Source organism: Melopsittacus undulatus, chromosome 4 (genome assembly GCF_012275295.1).
Source record: "Melopsittacus undulatus isolate bMelUnd1 chromosome 4, bMelUnd1.mat.Z, whole genome shotgun sequence".
Lineage (NCBI taxonomy): Eukaryota > Metazoa > Chordata > Aves > Psittaciformes > Psittaculidae > Melopsittacus > Melopsittacus undulatus.
Genome location: NC_047530.1, coordinates 50,778,935 through 50,800,950, shown reverse-complemented (window position 1 = coordinate 50,800,950; position 22,016 = coordinate 50,778,935). Strand labels below are relative to the sequence as shown.

At 37.9% G+C, this 22,016-nt stretch overlaps 1 protein-coding gene across 1 annotated transcript in view; it reads left to right on the top strand.

Moving 5' to 3' along the window:
• MOB2 (MOB kinase activator 2) overlaps positions 1-22,016 on the top strand; it is a 113,621-nt gene that overhangs the window by 27,627 nt on the left and 63,978 nt on the right. The window lies entirely within an intron of this gene.

Below are 22,016 nucleotides of genomic sequence, written 5' to 3'. Positions count from 1 at the left end.
TTGTTTTGAATTTGGCCATTAGCATACTAGGTGACTTCAGACAGGTGTCTCCATTTCCTTTTGGTCTTTCACTTCCTGTCTAAAATGGTTAAGACCAGGTAAGCCATTGAGATCTGCTGATAAAATGAATTTTAAGACTTGGATGTGGTTATATTATTGAAATATTTAGTCTGTATCGTATTAGCTAGTAAGAAGGCTGGAACATTGGTAGGTATGACAAATGTAGATAGAGGGGTAAGTAAATTTTCCCCTGGATAACTTTTGTATTAACAGAGAATGTGGTACCAGAAAATGCAGCATACCTTCAATGTTAGGAAAGCAATGCCACCACTAGGTTCACACTGTAGTTTAATTTCATACTGTGCGTCTTCCCTCCCCAGTGTAAGAGATGGCCACATAGGTTGTGTTTAAGTGGGTCAGTATGGATGTACTAGTCTAGATGAGCTTTGCTCTTACCTGTTCATGTTGGAGAAACTTTGTAGTGTTGGTTCTGCAGTGATTGCTAGCACAACACTGAAGTGATGACCAATAACTTATATTTACCATTGTAGCAGCACTGTTGTAAGCCTGAGGAACAGAAGTCAGAAGAATAAGTTTTTGGCTGCTAGAAACAATTTTGCAAATAGCATCAAAAGTATGTTTTAAAACTGGATATTCTCTGTGGCTTTGTACTCTTCAGTCTAACAGGGAAATTTTTGTTCAGGTAATAGCCTCATTTGCAGAAGCAATATTGCGCACATTAGTGAAGAATCCAAGCATGCTTGGATTATAGCTAAATGGAAGAATTAACAACAGACCACTTGAAGAAACAAGCTGAAATTTCTTTGCTGTACAGATGTATTTATGTGGGTTTCTGGAAAATTATACTTATAAATGGAATCTATTTCCTTAAATATCAAGAATCTGACTTTTTTTTTCCTAAGCCATGCTGTCAAAAATGCTTATATTTTGGTTAAGTGGATAATAAGAAATAACTACTGATGTAGCCCTGAAATAACTGATAGTGAGAATGATGTTTTGAAATGCAGTGATATCAGTTCAGTTTGTCGTGTTTATGCATTTTAAAAAAGAAAGCAAGAATTGGCAATAGAGGTACTGTTGTATTTTGTTTCTGGGTTATCTGTGAAACACTACCAGGAATTTAAGATACATCTGGCATAATAATAAGTTTGAATGAGTTCTGGCAGCATTTACGGTTGAAAACTCGACAGTGTTTTGAGTACTTCACTTTTCAGGGTAGATAAAACTCCTTGCACCACCTTTTCAAGGGAGCCTCTGAAAAAGGCAGTGGTGCAGGAGGTTTGTGAGAAGAGGCATACTTCATTATCCCGGGTAGTATTTTGCCTAGAATATCTCCAGGCCCAAGTCAGAGGGAAGGAAATGTGATGCTCTTGGATCCTGTGGCTTCAGTTTATATTTCCATCTATGTTGTTGCTCAGGCTTTCAGTTTCTTATTGTTGCCTTAGTGGTAGCATGGTAACTGCGAACCCATTTTACTAGTAATTTTCCTGCAGTGGTCTGGGACATGCTTGTTTGATGAGTAACAGCAAACACCGTATTTAAAATTAGCTTGTCACTTGTATTTAGTTATCTTCAGAAAATCTAGTACCCTGATTTTTCATTAAACACACCTCCATCTTCACAGTCAACTTTTAAATTGGGAATGCATACCTGTTAGATAACACATGATATAGTTTCATTGTACGTGACTGAGGGTTTTAAATGTCATTCCCCTCTGCTGTGGACTACTGCATCTTCACAAATACTTTTTTGCAGTCCCTGATAAAGTAACTGAGAACTTTCTTTAAGAAGAAGACCACCACTAATACCAAGGATTGGAAGTATTCATTCACCTGTTCCTGACCTACAGATGAATTGTGCCTTTTTATTTCTTTTTTTTTTAATTTATGATTATTTAAAGCCATCTTTCTGCTTGTCAGATGAGAAGCACACCTGGTGTTTTGAGGTGTGAGAATTCTGTGATAGAGCCAAGACCTTCATGAAGGGGCAACTTCTCTTGCCTTTTGCTTTGATGCTGCCCTGTCTTCAAGCTGTGCAGATTGACATCTATGCAGGACCTGTGTAACTTTTTAAGATTAGCAAATTATAAAGGTATTCCTCATTATGACCTTGGGAGGTGAATATTGTGTTTCCCAGACATACATAAAGAAGATGGAGAGTGCTGTGGTTTGCATCTCTTGGTGGCATATTTCCAAAAGAACATTGTGCAACTTCAAGCAAATCAAGAAGATACATGTTTACATGAAGGATGCTGCTGCTTCTATCACAAGCATAATTCTGGAAGTGTAATGAGAATGAGAGGAAGTGGAGGACTTCCTGCATTAGTTTTTGTGGCTGTGTGAAGGGGCTCTCTAAATTGCAGCTCTGTTACACAACTGATAAAAGTAATGTTAGGCTTAGATAAGTCTCTTGATGTGAACTACTATATGTCATCTTACATGCAGTGTGGTTAAATGTCTGTTAACCTGGAAGTCAGCACAGCAGTAATAATACTGAGTATTCTGCTTGTCTTTGTATTTTACCTGAAGTTTATTCCTTTCCCATGAAATATATTAGTGCTAGACTATGTCCTTAAAATACGAATCACTCCTTTGTGAAATGCTTCCACAGTAAACAAAGTACTTAGCATATGAGTAAAGGGGTATATATAAGACTGGAGAAGGAAAAAGTTAAGGAGGGGGTCTTTGACGTTGTCATCATATATCCTCCTTACGGATCTTAAGGCAAGAAATGGAAAAACACTAAATAGGAAAGGAGTAATTTTACGTGGGAAAAGCTCAGGATATACATGGTGTGCTGTGGGGAAGATAGTTACTTAGATTCCTTTCTGAAACATCTGGACTATCATCTGATTTCTGGATTTTGGGTGACAGTTAATGCTGTGCTGGATGAGACTACCTGGTTAATGATTGTATTTGACTCCTGCACAATCGGCTTATAAACTGAATCGATTATGTTACTAAACATGTTTTATTGTCTTTTCTGGTGATTCCTGTTAAGTGTTAATCATGTTTTTCTGTTCAATGTTTTGTTTTGCAATATCTTTACAGTGTCTTTAGTGAGTATTCTTTCTATTGCTCAACTTACACTGTTTGTTTCATTTTCAACTTGTAAGTTTGCCTCTATGACTTTTTCTTATTAAGGTCTGGGACCTTGATGAACTTTACTGTAGGGCTGAAGGGTGATTTTGAGGCCAACATGCGAGACATTTATTTAAGGTGTAAGGAGAAATGAACACTATTTCTCTTCTGCCTTTGACCTTTGTACTTTTATGTAGTGTGGTTTTGTACCCTGTACGTAGCAGGGGAAGTGCTTTGGAAAGTGTTTTTTTTTATATCTGTGGCTGAGAAGTATTACTGTGCCAGTCAGCTGCTCAGTGAGAGAGCTTTTCAGAAACAGTAAAGCATGCTGGATTTAATTAGCTCAGCTTTGCTGTCTGACACTGAAAGCTGGTTTTGGTTTGTTTTTTGTTTGGTCATAATGATCACTCAGATCATTTGTAGCCATGTTAGGAAAAATCCCAACAACACAGGTGAAAATGGCTTGTTGCTTCTGAGAATTTTTTTATCAGAGAAAATATCTTCTGAAAATCAACTTGATTTTCCTGTCATTGTGCTCTGCTGTGCTCTACTGCAGGTGTGGATATCCTGTATTAAGTGATGTAAACTAGAACAGTACTGGTTCCCAGCAACCCAAATGGTGTGTGTTTGCCTCTGATAACTGCAGTATGTTTAACATCAGATATTCAAAGATTTCAATGCAGAGTAAGATGGATTAGGTCATTCTCTGTTAAGGATATAATGCTGACGTAGCCACTTAGGTAAACACAAAAAGATTTTATGATGACACACTGATCTTGTGGTGTAGGTTACTGTAAAAAAGCAGAAAACCTTAAAAGCAGAGACCAAGGACAGGGGTTGCAGACACACTATAAAAGCTGAGCTGTTATGTAATGTTGGGGTGAAAAGCAGCAGGGAGAAGCTGGATTTCCAGAGTCCAGCTGCTTCCTCGTGTCCAGTGCTCTAGAGAATGCAGGAAATAATTAACACGAATGTGTTTTTAGAATGATGTCTACAATTTCTAAGTGTATAAAAGTGCTGAACACTTTGTTTCATATTCATTGAAGGCCACATATGTGGGCTTTTTTTTGGTACTTGTTGGTGTCTTTCTCAGTAGCTTTACCTAGAGAATCAAAACATAGATTTCCTAGCCTTCAAGAGGCTCATTCAGGAGCTGACCTTTCCCCATAGGCTGTATCAGGTGAAAAGATTGAGTTTGCCGTCAGTTCTTCTTTGCTGCTTTTAAGGTTTAGGTTACTTTGTGTAGGTGTGAAACTTCAAAACATGGACTAGTCTGCCTGTACAACTGCATGTGTTGTAATTCTTTACTAGCACTAGGTGACGACAGTGTTCTAGAATATGCCAGTCTTCTCAGGCTTCATAAAAAAATCTCAAAGGTCAAATAAGAATGTTTGCTAATTAAGCAAAAAAAAAAGTTTTCTTTCTATATATTCATCAGTAGATTCAAAATTAATTATAATTTCTATTTATTGCATCAATATTACTTTCCAAGAAAGTGACTAAAACTACCATTGTTTCCACATAGTTTCCATTAAGAGCCTTGTTCCGATTGGCTGTTTTAAATTCTAGGGGTCAAATTTTGTCACAGTATAAAAAAAAAAGGATTTGGGTTTTTTACCTGTTTAATCTCTATTGCTGGAATGGTGTTTGGTTCATGTCTTTCTCCTTTCTTTTATAGTTGCGAGCTACAGACACAATAACTGCATTTTGCATGAAATCTCTGGCAAGGAGTATCAGTCACAATACTGGCAACAGAATTATTTCATGTCTTTGCTTACTAAACATATGAAAATGATGTAACACCTGAAAAGCTATATCAGTGAAGCTCATGTAATCTGTCTCTGCAGTCCACGCTTCTAACCTGATTTCATTTTAAACACACAAAAGAGGTCTACATGTTTTAAAGGTCATGGTATGTGTATCTCTGTCAAAGTGGATCATTATGGGAAATTCATGCTTTTTTTTTTATTTTTTCCATGCCTTTAGTCTCTTTGGGTTGTAATTTCTCTTAAAAGTGGAGATTAATAAACTTATTTTGTTCCGTTATTGTAAGGTGAAGCAGGCATGAATTTCTTGTGATTCTGAGCTTTTTGCCTAGTACTGAATTACCTGCTTGGACCACACTGCCTGTAATCATGGCATTTACATGTAGTTCTCTGTATGGCCTGGCAGCCTGAATCCAGTTTTGCTAGTTTAACTAATCATGATAGAGAGGATATGCTGAAAAGTGGATTTAGAATGTGCTTCTACTGACAGGCAGGTCTTTCCTGTGGTTCCTTGGAGGGACCTTTGGAATTTATGATTTTTTTATTCTGTAGCATGATAAATCTAACTGAAGTTGTGGATTTAAAAAATTATATGTCTGTTCCTGCTAGCCCTTTCATGCGATTGATGCTTTTCTTACGCTTGCAGACTAAGTGGTTCAGCAGGCATAATATCTCTCAGCCAAAGAAACTAAGCATATGGCATCTGAAGTGAAAGAGTGATAAAGCATGGTGAGGCTGCCAAGCAGAAAGATACTGCTATAGTGACAAAGCATGTGGCAGCACTCGGGGCTTTCAGAGAGATAATGTAGCTGCAACACTCTTGATTTCTAAGGAAGAAATTGCTGGAAACATGATGCAGTATTATCTCAACAAGATGGACTTGGACTAGGCAAGGTGTGTCATTGCTTCTGCTATTGCAGGAACAGTTTGACTGCATTTAAAGTGCTATTTATAGCCTTGCCTAAAAAAAATAAATTCTGGAAGTTGCTTCCTTTCCTGGTTTCAGTGTGTGCCTTCAGCTCAGTGGCAGTGAAGTGCATATTTCCATAGTGAAATGTGGTCTGTCTTCTCCTTGAATGCAGTGTTTAGTGATGCAGGTAAACTAATCCAAGTCACCACATCTGATACTTGTGCACAAGCATAGCTGAAGCAAGTTGGTGGGGGAGAAAAACTGATAGTTCAAGATAGTTCAAGTTCATAGGTTTGTATGTGGGTCAGGGTGAGAGCATTGGCTTTGAAACTTGTATGTATTAGGTGTCATTTTTAGTTTGAAGCTTTGATTTCATGAAGAAGAATTATCCAAGCTTAATTTAAACAACAGATTTTGACATGCCAATGATGACAAATACTTTTGCTTTGTCATGCTGGTTTGGGTTTTTTTTAGGGTCTTCACTTTGTTGTTGTTAATGGGCTTTTGTCCTCCTGTCCCTACATAGTATTTTATTATCAGAGATTTTGGTCCTGCTCCATGAACTATAAAAATTGAGAACACTGCCATGTTTTGGAATAAAGACTGAGATTTTGGGATTATTATTATTTTTTTTTTAAATAAAGACTTGAGAAGTTTCCTCTTGCAGGCTGCAGAGTGGAAAGTGAGCTAAATTGGCTCAGGTTACGTGCTAGGGTATATTTAATATCTTCTGTTGGTTTTAAAATAAATATAATGTTTAGTTCTAATGTATCTGGGCTCTTTTTTAAGTAACAGCCACCAACAGTGAAAATTACTCAGGACTTCATAAAGCCTGTGAACTTTTTTCTTGCAGTAAGAGGCTGCTTGGATCTGCCTTGAACAACCTCAAACGTGTTCAGCTATTTTCTCTAGAAGAAAGCCTGCTCTCCCCACAGAAGCATGGAGTGAAAGGTCATTCAGAGTTGGAGCTAGTGTAGCTTAGACAACAGGAAGAATAAAATATTCAGTGTTATCTAAAACAAGCATTCTAACACAAGGAATTTAACATGCACGCTATGAAACAGATGCGAGGGGTGCCATGCAGGAGCGGATCAGGTCCTCTTCTCCTTGCCGGTTGAGTAATCGCCCTTTAATTTTTGCGATACCATTGCTGGAAGTGAAACCTCGTGGTAGCGTGTGTGGCACGACGGTCACGGCCCCTTCGGGAAGGGCCCCGTGGGCAGCGGGCTCCCTCTGCAGCCGCTTGGTGCCAGCGCTCCTCGGGAGGTCCGGGCGCCGTGTGGGGCTGGGGTGTTTTGCATGATTTTGAGGGAATGGAGTCGGCCTCCAGCTATGGAAACTTGCTGAAGCGTACGCAATGTACTCTTAGCGGCTTTGAAAATCTTCTGCTGCCAGCTGGGGTTTGGGCTGGGATACAGGCTGTCCCAGCTCCCGGGCACTGCAAGGCTGACATGCTTCTGAAGTGATGTATTTCCTCTGTTTTGAGTGGCATGCACCCGTCTTTTTTACAGGCTCAGAGACCCTGCATTCAACCAGTTCAAACTTTGTGCTCCTTGGTGTTCCAAACCAATGTATTGTTCAGCCAAATTATGTTGCTAGATGTGCTGCATTTCCAGGTTTTGTACAGGATATCAGTCCTTAAGTTATTCTGAGTTTTAGATTTTTATGAATGTCTAGATCTCAAAGTGGAGCAACTGATACCATATAGAAACATAGCAAGGTTTACTTTGGAGAATGATGTGGTTACTGTTAGTAATCAATTACTAATTATGGTATGTTTATTAATTCAAAGTATTTAACCAATATGGATATATTTTCTTTAAATATCTAGTGTCTACTACACAGAAGAACATTTCATGACACTGTTATATAATTGGTGTACCACAGATGACAGGAAAATTTTAAATTAATTATCTGGGCTTATTTTTTAACATCTCACTTTTTGTTCTTTCATTATTATCAATATTGTATTTGTTTATAAGCTCTTGTGTTGCTAAAAGCATGAGCTGTGCTTGCAGTGCTTTAGTGCAGCAAACTCTGATTTCTGGAGTCTCTATGTGCTGGCATGGTATTATGTAGTATGTAAACTTTGAAACCTGCCTGACACCTTTGTTTGCCCTCATGGTGAAAAAACAGAAGGAAGAAAAACAGCAACTCAACCTTCCAAAAACTACTAAAAACCCACCATAAAACAGAACCCTGAATGTTGTAACAGCGTACAGAGAAGAAGGAAAACCAAGGAAAAGTAAGGTACCCATATAAAGCAGAAAAATAGAATGGTGTGAAAGCTGCTACAATTTTCACGTTCAAGCTCCTCTTTCGGTAGAGGGCAGAACTAGTTCAGTTTCCTTTAGAGTCCACTCCATGCATAGTCATCGGCAGCTTCTGACTGCATTAAGCTGTTCTCAATACAAGCTTTTAAGAATGGCTGAATGAGGACATTTAGTTGATTTTGTTTGTAATAGACGGTTGGAGGAGGATTGTGAATAGCTTTCAGAATACCCATGTAAAAATATAGTCAATCTAGTATCACAAGATTAAGTTCTTTTAGTAATTTATCTACTTTTAATGGCAGGGTTGCTATATTCTTTCTTTGCTCCTTGGCCAGATAACTCTGTGATTCCCCGGTTTCCTGCTTATGAATAGAGTAAGTCCAGTGCACAGGAGACAGCAAACCTGGTGAAGGCAAGATCTGCTTTGGACTGCTGTGTATGATATATATTTGCTGATTCACTGCAGGATGACTATTGCCACAAAAAAAAAATCCAGCTTTTCAATTTATTGGTAATCCCCCACTGCTAGTTTTTCTACTGAGGTAGGATGCATTTAAGAGCCTATTTTACCATCTTGTGACTAACGACAAAATATAAATGACGACAAAGTGTAAATGTCAAACGTTATTAATTGTTAGCTCCCTTTGAAGTTCTTTTCTGTATTTGTATATTATAGGCTTCTTCCACAAGGTGGAGCTTTAAGGCTCTGCAGCTGGGATTTTTTCCCCCTCTTGGCTGATAAGCAGAAAGATGAATGGAACTCATGAAATATCTTAAAACAGGTTTAAAATTACAATTTCAGTGCTTTTCAAGAAAGTGGGTAGGTTTTCGGAAAAAACCCCACCAGACTCAGCAGATATTTTTGACTCTTTAACATAGCCGAGTTACTGGAATTAACATTATAAAAAGAGGAAAAAGAAGGATTGGAAAAAGTAGTTCTCATTACTTATTTATTCTGTTGGAATTAATGTTTCTTTGCTTTTAAACTGACTTGAAAGGTAGGCAGGACTAGGTAGACAAAAGCAGTATGAAAATGCTTGCTAAATCTTCACTTATTGGGAGGAGGTTTGTTTTTTTTTTTTTAACAGTCCTACCCTAAAAGAAGAGGAGGAAACTTTAGATAAGAGCTATTCCGATAGTTAAAGGCAGAAAGCATATTTCTTTCTTTTGCACAGCTGTCTTTTCAAGAATGAGCTATGTATACTCTTTCTCTGGAAGACAACCTTTGTGTGCTTTTCACTCTGCCTGCCAGAAATTGCATCTTGCTGAATTCCGGAAAAGTGCCACTAGTATTTCAGGCCATGTTTCTGTAATCGGTTATCTTGGGCTTCCCATGTTTCTTTGAGTATCCGAACTATTGCCATCTTGTTGGAAATCCCCTGCTGTTAATTTTGTTGTAATGGAATTCTTCATCTGCTCGCTGTGCTGCTGCTGGTAAGACAATTTCATGTATTAACTAGCACCGGCATGTGTGGACATGAGCTGGTACTGCGAAGACAAAACCTGGGAAAGAGCTTAGCTGGAGAAGGGGGAAAGGGGACTGGACTGGGGAGGGAGGGTAGCAGCAGGGAGGGGAAAAACAAAATCTTGAGTCTTTCCTGTCTAGCTTTTCTGCCTAAAGCTGGCCTTTTCTGATGGTAACAAATGTTAGTAAAATGCTTGCTGCATCTCTTTGAAGCAAAACTTGTGGATAGAAGCAGGTTTACGGAGCGCTTGTAACAAGTACTTTTTCCCCTCTCACCTTTCTTCATTAAACTCGTATGTTTCTCTCAAAATGTTTAGACTTTATTAGAACTTTCTGCAGGGTCTGTGTTACCACTCAATGCTTGACTTGAGTTGCAGTTGAAGGTTGTGAAACATTTTCTCAAATTATTTGTGTTGTTTCTTTTTTGCTTTGCAGGTGGTGTGTTAGTATTCAAGAGATAAGAAATTGGTTATGATTTTTCATAATATTATGAAAATTATATTAAAATGTGTATTATATTATTGTGTGGTTTAGGAGTCTCCCTAGTTAACAAGTAGGAACAGTAAGAACTTGGAACAGTATTTGCATATCAGAAATCCACTTTCTTCCTTTCTAATGTTGCTAAGCCCCATCTGATGGCTGTCTCAGAAAATAGCACATATCAAATGCAATGAAAACCAGGTATTCTTTATGCCTAACTAAAATGAGTTGAGAGCCTCTCTGGACAGACAGACTACCACTGATTTCTAGGCTGCAGATGCAAGTTAAGAACTTTTCTTTAAACTTCAGTTTCCCTCAGATGCTATCAGAGTCTTGGCATGTTAAGAGCTGCCTGGAATGTCTTTCTTTTGGTTCCTTTCCCCCCCCCCCCCCCAGATATTCTTGTCATGCAGTGTGTTAAAGTATCAGTTTGTTACCAGCTGAGTAGCTGTATCTATTGGTATAGAAGATGCAGTAGGCCATTTGGACAGTTTCATGAAGAGCCCTTCCCCGTAATATAACGTTAGGTTAGATTTCTGAACCACAACCTCAGAATAGAAGTAATATGAGTAGGGTGTTTGAATGAGCTTGAAATCATGTTGGGGTTTTTTTCCCCAGATCTTGTGGGACATATGGTTGTGTATGGGCAAGAATTCTTGCCCTTCCTTCTGCTGCTTCTGCCAGTATGGGTTTCCAGTTTCCAAGGCCTCTAAGTACTCCACCCCTTCTGTGGATGAAAAATACCTTTATTTTCTGAAAGCAATAACAGTATCAGTTATTTAAAAGTATTGTATATACAAGCTTTTGCATAATCCTTAAGCTTTGTAACAGTGAGTGGTTCTGTAGCAGCCAGTTCCAAATTCCAATGACTGTCTATAGACTTGGATAAAGAATTACTCCTTTCCCACACAGCTTTACATAAACAGTGATTTTTGACAGGGGGGTACAGGGTAAATAGTGGTAATAAACTAAGAATACTGATGGTATATTTACTAGGGATAAATATTTTTTATATTACACTGGCCAATGCTCTTTTGACAAAATCATTCTGAGCAGATGGTTCGGAGGCATTCCTCTGTTGGTAACAGAATATGGCTATCTTAGAACAAAGATTTTCTTAGCATTTACTAGCCAAAAGATTATAGTTTCTTTATTTAAACAAACTTTGGCATGAAGATATCAAAATAGCAGCCTAAACCAGATGCTTCCAGGAATACATGTGGGAAGGGGATAAGTGTAGCCTTATCACCCTTAGAGAATGGAATAGGGACTTGCTTACTGTTTGGATTCCCCTTACAGTCCCTTTTCATTGCAAACCCTATTTTCAGAAGAATGTGAAATAAAATACAGCATACTTAGCTTTAAATCAGGGTGAAAAATCTCAGTGCAGCTTACAAAGAGAGAAGAGAGATACAATGATTTTTTGGGATGGTAGTGGAAAATGTCACGACAGGGACGATAAATGCTGTCAATAATAAAGCTGCTGTGACTTCAGCATCTGCTTTTTTTCAAGTTTAGTAGTCTATAGGATTACCGTCCCGTCTTCTGTATCGTTTATCTCATTTTTCATGTTGCTGGTAGACCTAGATGCTCACAAAACTTTATGAATATAAACTTTACCCTCTTGTTCCTGCTTGTAGTGCACTCTTGTCTTGGGCTAATACAGTTGGTTTACAATTGTTCATGCTAAATTCTAAGATAACTCTTTTCTGTGAGGCAATGAGAGAATGTTCATCAGACATCAAGTACTAGACTGATGTTAGCTTTAAAATCAGAATTGAAAATAGATATGTGAAACAAATGCTTAAGTTCCAGTGCAGCAACCTCTTTTCCACTACTGTGCCATAAAGAGTGCAAAACTATTAGTCTATTCACTTACCTCTACGGTTATTAAAGCTTAGCTGTAACTGCTGGACCCAACAGGTGCATTTCCTGTCCTACTTTAATGGCAACAACATGTAGAACGTAACAGATAAAGCAGTCATCATCTTCATTAATCGTAGTACATGTTCATTCATATTTGTTTTTTTCCCCTGTTAGCATATCCTGACATATGATTGTCTTTTCAGGTATTACGGCAGTTGCTGTCTTTCCCCCTCTAGTTTCCCTCACTCACTTTGCTTCCTTGGCCTTCTTTGTGTACTTAAATTTTCTTCTAGGTTTTCTTCAAAGTGTGACTAATTGCATGAGTTTTAAAAGAATTAATGCGTATCCTTCCCCCCCCACACCTTTTTTTTCTTTTTCTTTTCCTTTTACCTTTTTTTTTTTGTTTCCTTATTTCCATTCCACACACTCATACTCTTAGAGTATGAAAGCTCAGTGACAAGGACATATGATGTGGCTTCAGATCAGAGGCCAGATATCTCAAAATATGCTTTGTTGGATTTTGATCGACTTTGTGAACCACCCTTACAAGTGTCTGAGTGTGTGGTTAGTAAACCATTGACTTAAGTAAATCGAGTCCATCTTAGCAGTGGTAAGGCAATGGGTGTCTCCAATCATAATGGGGTAGTTTATTGTCTCCTTATGTTGCATTGACTCTATAGCTGATGGACATAATTTTCTATAATTATCTGGCTCACTCCACCTGTGTTAGCTGGCTCCTATTATCAAAGGTTTTTAGGTGGTCTATAACTCATTTCAGTTTTAAATAACAATTTCTGGGTCAGATTTTCAGTTCATGGAATTAGCTGATCTTCTAGTAATAGCCAACCATTGTGTATAAACTGAACTTAAATAACTTCTGATGAAGGTACACCTTTTTAATCTGTTAAGAAACTAAAGAAGGGAGGAGATAAAACAGGAACTTAAAACCAGTTAATCAGCTACAGCTATTACACAGTAAATGACTGTAAATCATACAGTGGATACTTCATAACAGCAGATAAATCTCAATTAGACAATCCTAAATGCTTATGGGTGGAGCCATGAATATCATTATGCAGTTAGTGCATTACCTTAAGCAAACAGATCACACCCCTTAAATGAAAGGATAGATCTGAAAAGTGTTTGAACTGTTTGAAATAAATTAGGAATCTTTTATACATTTCTCTGGAAAAGATTGGTTTCTAACAATGTAAAATTGTTAAAAAAAAGAGTATACGTGATAAAAAATCTGGCCAGGCTATCTCATATTGCTTATTTATAGTATTTGGTTTTCAAACTACCCTATAAAGGAGTGGTGAATTTTCTTTAAGTCGTTTCTTGTATTATTTTTGGTCAAAATGAGATCAAAGATATCTTCTCACAGTCAGTATTCTGACAAATGTAAATGATAGAAAGGACCAAAGAAGCTATTCAACTAACTTTTAAAATCAATAGTAAGCCTAGAGGATAAGAATTTGACTGAAAAACCAGCATTGCAAATGTGGTAGTGGCACTGCAGTGTATAATATTGCCTCTAGATTGTGTTGTTTTTCCCACCAAGGAAGATGCATTATTGTTATTACTGTTATTAACATTCAGAGACCATGCTTTGCCTAATTTTTTCCCAACACTTTACTGTTCTGATCATTTCCTTTGAGGTGCTGGATTTTTAAGGTTCTACCTGAACTTGGTAAGTTTTCTGTACTGCTGTAGCTTTTCTGTAACTTCTTTTCGTAGCCCAGTTGGGTTTTACTAAAGTTCTGCATTTTATTTTTTCCTCTTGCGGTTCGTTTCCTAAATTAATCTTTCCTGAATCTTCCTGATAGCTTTAGTCTTTAAATGGGGAACTGGCTTTGCTTACTAAATTTGATTTTAGAGTAGTTTATACCTAAATATGTTGTACTCTCAAGTATCCAGCTTTATTTCAGTTTTAAATCCTCTTGGGTCTTTGAAGGTTTTTTTTGCATTTACTTATATGATAAATAATGTCAGATTCTTTGGTATGAATAGGGTTAAAGAAATCTGTAGACATCTTATTAAAACTCATTAAACTGTTCAATGAAGCCTCAGTTGGAAACAGGTGGGTTTTTTTCTTTACTTTCTACTTATTTTGGCAACACTTTTACTTTCTCAAACTAAACAATCAGTAATTCTCTCAAGCTTGTACATGAATGACAGTGTTTGTGATAACACTGTTTTGGTCTTTGTGGACTATACATCGGCCTGATTCTGCTGTCTTAGTGCAAAGATAAGAATGACTGATTTTCTGGGAGAGTCATAGTTTGAAAATAGTTTGGAGGGTGATGGTCTTTATTGAATCTGAGTATATAAACTACTGCTTTCCTGTCATGTCAGGAAATCTGTTGCAGGTGACTGGGATCATTAGGACTGAAACCTACCACTCTACCTTATTCTTCTGCATCTGCTTGTCAAAATAGCATCTGCTTTGTATGTAGTAAAACTGGGGCTCTGGTTGTCCATTATAGCATTAAGACCCTTTTCCTTTGCCCTTTTATTGGCTTTCTGCAGCTTTGTAGGGAATAGATTGTATAAAGCATGCCCCTGGAAAGCAGAGGCTGTTAAAAGGTTTAAGACAAATTTGTTTGAAGACAAAGAGATCATTGAGGAAAATTGTGGAGAGGGATTGAAGGGCTTTTGCACTTCAACAGAGCCTTGTCTGTCCAAGACTCAGTCTGCCTCTGAGTTCCAGCAGGCTGCTGAGAAGCAGGCCAAGAAAAGACCTTCCAAGACCCTGTTCCCTTCATCTGAAGTCTGCCATCTGGACGGAGGATGGCTAGAGGGTTCCTGGAACATATAGAAAGGAATCTCGAGGGCTGAAAATAAATGCCAGTGGAGACAGGAAGCGTCTGAGACGTAGGAGGGTTGGAGGAGGGGAGCTGCTTAGCATCACTGCTCTGTAGGTCACAGTACTGGTAAGGATGAGAGGCAGATAAGGAGAGCCTCTGTGCTGCACTGGGAGATGCAGTCTTTCCTCCAAGGCCTAAGTCCCTCTCCATTTACTGCTTTATGTCTGTGGGGGCATTTTAGTTGTTTGTTACAGGGGTTCATCAGAGTGAGTCAGGTCTTTTTCTCTCATAGGAAGGAGCGCTTAAATTTCTAGCTTTTGGCATACTAGGAATTTTGAAATAGAAAAGGTTTATATAAAGACAGATTTATGCCAGCTGGTCTTAAAATTTATCTTGATGCTGCCGTGTTTGGGTTCTCATGAAGGCGTGTGTTACTTCAGCGTGGTGGTTGGTGGGGTCTGTTGCAGTCGGGTCAGATAATGTTATGAGTGGGACTATGCTGCCCTGAGTGGTTTTTCTCATGTAGTAAAGCCAGTGATCTGGGATGTTTTATTCCTCTAGTGTGCTTCAGTAAGTGTTGTAATACTGGAGAACAATGTTCTTCCTTTTTGGGTTGTAAGGTTGGCATAGTCTTGGTTATCTACTCTGAATGGAAATGTCAGCTAATCACACCACTCATCTTTTCTTTCTATTATATCTCCAAGAGAAAATTTAGAGTGAAAATTCTTTGCATTGCATGTTGTGGTTTTTAAGGATAACCAGACAGATAATGGTGAATGTTTTTGCTTTGTGTGCTGTAAGTATTAAGTTGAAACGAGGTAAATTTTGTTTCTCAAGATATTTCAAGCACCTCCTTCTTATCTCATTGAGCTTTGTAATGCACACAGTAAATGACTCTTCGCAAGATTTTAGGGCTGTTATCATCTGAGGAGTGCTCTCAGAAGACCAAGACATTAACTCTAGATAAAGTTGGACTCCATGTGTAGCTGAACTTCCTTCACTTCCCTTCACTTAATGCTTCTGAAAAATGAAAATTAAAAATTAAAGTATCCTCAAACATTCAGTTTATATCCCATGTGAAGCTGGTGGCACCATTTCTTATTGCTGCCCTTGGAAGCAGAGTGTGCATTAAGTGCCTGCTAGAACTGAGCAGTAGTAGAAAGGCCTTTCTGGGTAAGAGGAGGTTTGCAGAGAAATTGTTTTATTGGGTACATGCACTGGCAGCTGCCTTGGTGAGATCACCGCAGATAGTTTATGGTTTGATTGAGACTTTATGGGGTAATGAGGGTGTGATACCTGAGAGCAGAAGGCACAGATTTGCAATGAGGATCATGTCAAAGTAACACTAATTTTCAGGTTCCTCATGGTACTTGTTCAATGAGTTAGCCTGTTAGCCTAATGTTTTAATACAGCTCTCTGGTAGGATTATGTAGCTGAAACACCATATATCTAACTGACAGAAATCTTAGTCTGGAAATTGTAATTTGCATATTAATTAATACACTGAATTTGGGAAAAAAAAGAATATTATAAACTCGTAATGGAAAATATACATCCTTCCACAGCAAGATCTTCACTGCTGGAAGATGTCTTGTTTTAGTTTCCCTCTAAATTACTCACTATATCATCACTTACAGTGTACCAGTAAGGACTGTAATTATTTCAGAGACTTTGCACACAGCTACCATTTGAATCTGTAATTAGGGGAAGTGCAGGTTATCTGTGCTTAGGTTAAATTGTTCTCCAGCTGCAGTATGTATTTCAAACTCCATAGCACAGAGTAGAGCTACATGGTGTTGCAAGGTGAAATACTAATATATGCATTTAAATGCATCTTGCTCTTGAGGAAGAAATAAACAGTGGAGAGCATCATCTGTGTGCCAGCTCATTACCTTATAAGTGGTTGGTTTTGTTAAAAAAATAAATTAAAAATTAAAAAAATCCTTAAATGTTTTAGGACTGCATAGTGGTAAGCTACATTCTTTGATAAGAGGAGTGTGACATGTGCTTTTCTTTTGCAAGCTTTCCCAAATGTCATTAGTGTTTTCATAGAGTACTAGTTTTCCAGAAAAGGAATTTCAGTAGTTTGTTGGTGTTCAAATGAGTCATCACTTATTCTTTGCTGAAAGTCTTGATTTTTCTTATTGTTCATGTATTGCTATGAAAGTCAGGATTTTAGGTTGCTGTTGCTTTTGTAGCAGTAACTTAAGCAATTTTGTAACCTTTCTTGGCTTGTAATATTGTAACTGGAGCAGTGCAGTATGGCAACATTGGAAGGGCATACCTTTCTGTATGTAACAGGAAAGACCACAGTGTTACTATCTAATTGTGAGCCAGGCTTGAACAAAATCCTGTATTCTCAAGAAGCTTTTTGAGTTCATGGTAGTGTTTTTCACCTTTCTGTCAAGATCAAAAATAAGGAAAAGACCTTTTAAATTGAATCTTTCTGCCCTATCTATAGAGAAGGACAAAACAGCTTAAAGATTACGACAATTGTTTCTAATAAGCTTAGTCAGCACTTATTACAGTTACTTTACCTCTTCGAGCACTTGCTGTTGTACTTTTGTGGAGTTTGTGAAATTTGTTACAGCAAAATTAGGGATTTTGTTAAAAAACCTGCAGGTGAAAGGTGGAATTTAGTGTAAAAAGTTTCATGTAAATGTACATGCATATGCATTCCTTATAGCACATCATTGCTTTCTGCCTGACTCATAATATGAACTATCTCTTTGTTGTCATGGAGTCTCTGCAATAGGAAGGTTGCTGATCAGTGATACACATAAGGGAAGCAATTGTTTGTTGTGTGATTGTGCCAAAATTTGTGCACTGGGAATGGAAGAGAAGGAAAAGATGGCCTTGAAAGTAAGCTTGATTCTAATGTGAGTGGAGAGAACTTTGTAGTATATGGACTTGAAATTATCTTGGTCAATAGGTTAATCAAAGTTGGTGACATATATTAACAAATGTCCAAGTGTTGCAATGCTGTTCCATAAATCTGTTAATGAATACAGAATATCAATTACTCATGTGGGGACAGGGGAAATGGGAAGAGGTAGAGACATTAAAAAGATGAAGCAAGGACTCTGGCTCTAGATTCATAGTGTTTTGTAGGTGCTTGCATAAATAGTTTATCTGGCACTTGAAACTTCAGAGGCAGAGATAAGGCATCTCACTTGATGATCCAAATTCTTCAGTATATGTTACTTCATAAGTGCAGTGTCTGAGGAAAATCAAATGCTGTTTTAAAAAAAATGCTGCCAACCTGCAATAAAGCTTTATGAGAACTGTTGTTTGATATAGGACCAAAACAGGCTTATGCCCTGGTAGTGATTCGCAGAAAACTGGCCTTGGTTTTTCACCACTTATGAAGAAGAGAGCTTTTGTCACTTAAACTTCAGATGAGTATGCTTTTAAAGGTTAACAGCAAAAGTACAATAATATCCCTTTCTAGCTTTCACTGCTCTGAGCTAAGCTTTATCTTATTTTATTGCAATGTAGTGGGTGTTTTGTTTCTAGAACATGTAGGTAATCCATTATGGTACCAGGATGTGGGGAGTCTGGTAATACCATATCAAGAGTACAATTTTTCATTGAATTAGTTGTCAGAAGGAAAAAAATGAAGAGGAATGATTTTCTGAATGATGATATAGCCTAAGTTTTAAAAATAAATTGGGTTTCAGCTGTTGTTGTGGAAGTTGATTTGTAAATAATGTGTGGGGTTAAAGTATGATGCTTGCTTGATGCTCTCAGTGTGGCTGTAAAGAGCTGTTCTGGGAATGCAGCAATTGATTCAGCAGCCATTCCATTGCATCCCTGTACTGAATTTAACTGGAAATGGAGACCTCTGCTAGCCTTTTTAAGGGCTTTTTTTTTTTAATACTGGTTTTTATAGGCCTTTTCAGTTGTGAGATGAGCACCTGAAAAAGTGAAGGATCCTACACTAGCACAGGAGTTTAAAGAGTAGGCGTGAAGAAATAGTACAATATAAAAGCTAAATACCTTTATATGGGTGCAAATTACAACTAAGGGGAAATGTGGATAGTTAGAGGAAGAAATGTCAGCTCTGCTGGAGGCAGACAGGTTTGCAGTTATTGGAGATTTCCTTCTTTCATCACCTGGAGCTGAACCCAATAGTGCACTTTGTCTAGCTTGCTTGTCTAGGCTAGTGCAGAGCAAATGCAATTATAAAGATGCTCATGTGTCCTACTGGAACTGAATGTTTACAGTCAGTATGTGCAAGAAGGCTGCTTTAAGGCCTGAAGTCTTTTAACTGTTGCATTTTGAAACTTGAGTTGCTTGACATTGCATGCCCAAATTGCTTTAATGTGCATTATTTTGGATATGTACCAGGTGGCTAAAATTCAGAGAATAAACACCTTATTACTCTGGTTATATCTTTTTAAAAGTTGCTCTGACTATATACTTTTAAAATTTTGAACTATTGAACTAAAGTAGTTCAAGGACAACCTATACTGTGATCTAATATCTGTTCTTTGATTTTGCTTCTAGACATGACAGGTATAGAAGCCAAACATTCTTTATGCTTTTACTTTTAGATTATGTGACTGCAAAGACACAGCCACACATATTTTGCTAATTGCTCCTGTACTTTTTTTTTTTCGGTAAATGATATTTACTCACAGTGTAAGTGAATGTTAACATTTCTTATCAGATAAGATTTCTCTGTCTCTTTAAATATCTGACAGAAGATGATGTCAACTGGACAGTAGCATAGTGTGAAAATGGCCCATTATGAGCTGCTCCAACTACTGGAGCCTTTAAGCTCTTAGCACACTGTACTATTTGACCCTAAGCAATTTTTGTCCCATTTCACTGACTAGAATTGGAGAATGCTCCATACTGCAGAGATGTAAATGGCCTGGCTAATGATGTGACAACTGACCTTTTGAAAATTGTGTGCTAATTAGCATAGTCTTCTTGAGTCTTCTTCACTGCACTGTAGGCAAGACCACTTGTATTACTGTAGGATAGTAACTTCAAGCAAAATTGCATAAACTGGGGTTAAAAGTCCAAACTGAATAAGTAAATAACAACAATAAAAATAATAAAAAAGAGATAAATAGTAGATGTTCCAGAATAGCATGTAAGGGGAATTCCCTTCTCAATTTGCTGTGTAAGATTTCTTTTGCCCTCTTTTGCCCATGTGCTGGAAATCTAAAATTACACTTAGAGTGGTTTTAATGATGGCTTTTGAACTAATTCCTCTGAATCATGAATGCAAACTAACAGCTCTGTGGTTGTGAACCTGAACATTTGTACATCTGAGATTTAGGTTAAATCCCCTTGTGTGAGTTGAAATTCTGTAAAAGAGCATGTGTATGGAAGGAATGGCTCAGACAGGTACCCAGCCTCCTTTTGATAAATTCCCAGCCTCCGTGATTGCCTGTGTTTCATCCACCACAGTTAGTTAAGCCATGCTCTAGTGGACGTATACAGGTAAAGAAACAGGAAGTTCCACCTGAACATGAGGAAGAATTTCTTTACTGTGAGGATGACAGCATTGGAATAGGTTGCCCAGAGAGGTTGTGGAGTCTTCTTCCCAGGCGGTAGTCAAGAGCCATCTGGACACAGTCCTGAGTAATCGTGTGCTTTAAGTTGACCCTGCCCACACAGAGAGATTGCACTAGATGACCCCCAGTAGTCCCTTCCAGTATCAACTGTTCTGTGATTCAGTGAAACACAATGAATGAGGTTGAAACGTACTACTGTAGTCTTAGTATTCCCTTTCAGTCCTGGAAGTAGTACAGATGGAAATGTAAAAAAGGAAGCGTAACACAAGTGCAGTCTTAAGTAAGCAAGCTGAATACATTGGCAGGAGAGACTCGTTGTGGGGAAAGAGTAGGCTATATATGGTATGTACCCTTAGATAGTCTTGAAAGAAATCGTATTTGACTGTCATATGTACATGTGAAGGTGTATGTGGTGCTAAATTGATTGATGATGGTTAGAAGTCTTTCAGAAACACTCATGAGCCGTTCAAATGAAAAGCTGTCACTACCTGAAAAACATGGTGGTTTTGAGTCGACTCTGACCTGTCATATGAAGTTCTGTGGCTTCATTAATTTGGCACTATTTCAAATTTAAACTGAGTTGCTTCCTGGTTATTCAGTTTTCAGCCAAAACCTGGTTCTCTCATTGAAGCTTGTCTTTGCAGCAAGATCAGTCACTCCCCTTAAGCTGGTCTTCTAGGTAATGGCACAGTAAAAGGATAAAAATTCTGGTGGTAACTTAGAAATTCTGCTTTTAATGTTGAGTCACTCCATCTTTTGACAGGAAGAAAATGTTTCATTCCCAAAACAGGATTATTTTGCTTTGTTCTACCAGATCACTTTTTGGCTGCTGAAGGAGTATATTGCCTTACCTCTGGGAGTATTTAAGATCAGCTTTCTAGGTTAAAACACTTTTAGGATATGACTGTGTATAGGATGGGATACATAATGTAAGTGAGGAGTTAAGGATTGCCTTGGACTGTAAGGCAGTCACACAAGCTAGATAGACTACTTCTCAGTGGGAGTCTGTAAAACTAGAAATGTGGCCAGGCAGCAGTCATGTAGAGTTTGGATGGAATTTAGTGGCTGGTGTACAATTTTTTCTAACTTGATAATGGTTAGAATATAAAGAATCCAGTAATCACACATTGCCTACAATGTTGCTTTGAGAGCTGAGCTCTATGTTCAACAAAAATCTTTAGAGAAAGTAGATGTGTATGCATATAGAAGAGAGAACGAAGGGCAGTTATTCAGAGCTGAAGTGCAGCTTCTCTCATGTAAGAAGTATTTTGAAAGGCATGAGGCTTAAGCAGTGACATTCTAATTGACAGCTGAGGTTTTCAGAATTTTGTTATTCTTTCATTTGGTGCCTGGCTTTATATAAGTCAGTTCAACTCATAAAACTAGACTTTGTATCTTCTCAGTTTCTGGCTGCCCAAATGCTTCTTGAAGTATCATTATGGCCATTTTACACATTGGGAAAAGGAGATTCTGAAGCAGAAGACATGAGCTAACTAAATGCAGCAGACTTTATTCCTGGCTGCAGAACATTTAAGTATTGAGGAGTCATTTATAGCTACCAACTATCAGATTTTGAAAGTCCAGTATTCTGGTCTAACTAGATTTTTACTTGATGTTCACTGCTGTGCCTTACCTAATGCAATGAAAATGCACAATAGAGATGATACCTTGTGTGCCTTATCTCCGGTAATGTACAGAGACAGAAACAGCACTGAGATTCTGATTCTGTTTCCAAACTGTTTCCATTTATTTGTTCCACTTTATAGCTGTTTAGTCCTGGATTTTTCCATTCTCATGACTGTAACAATCACTGAGAT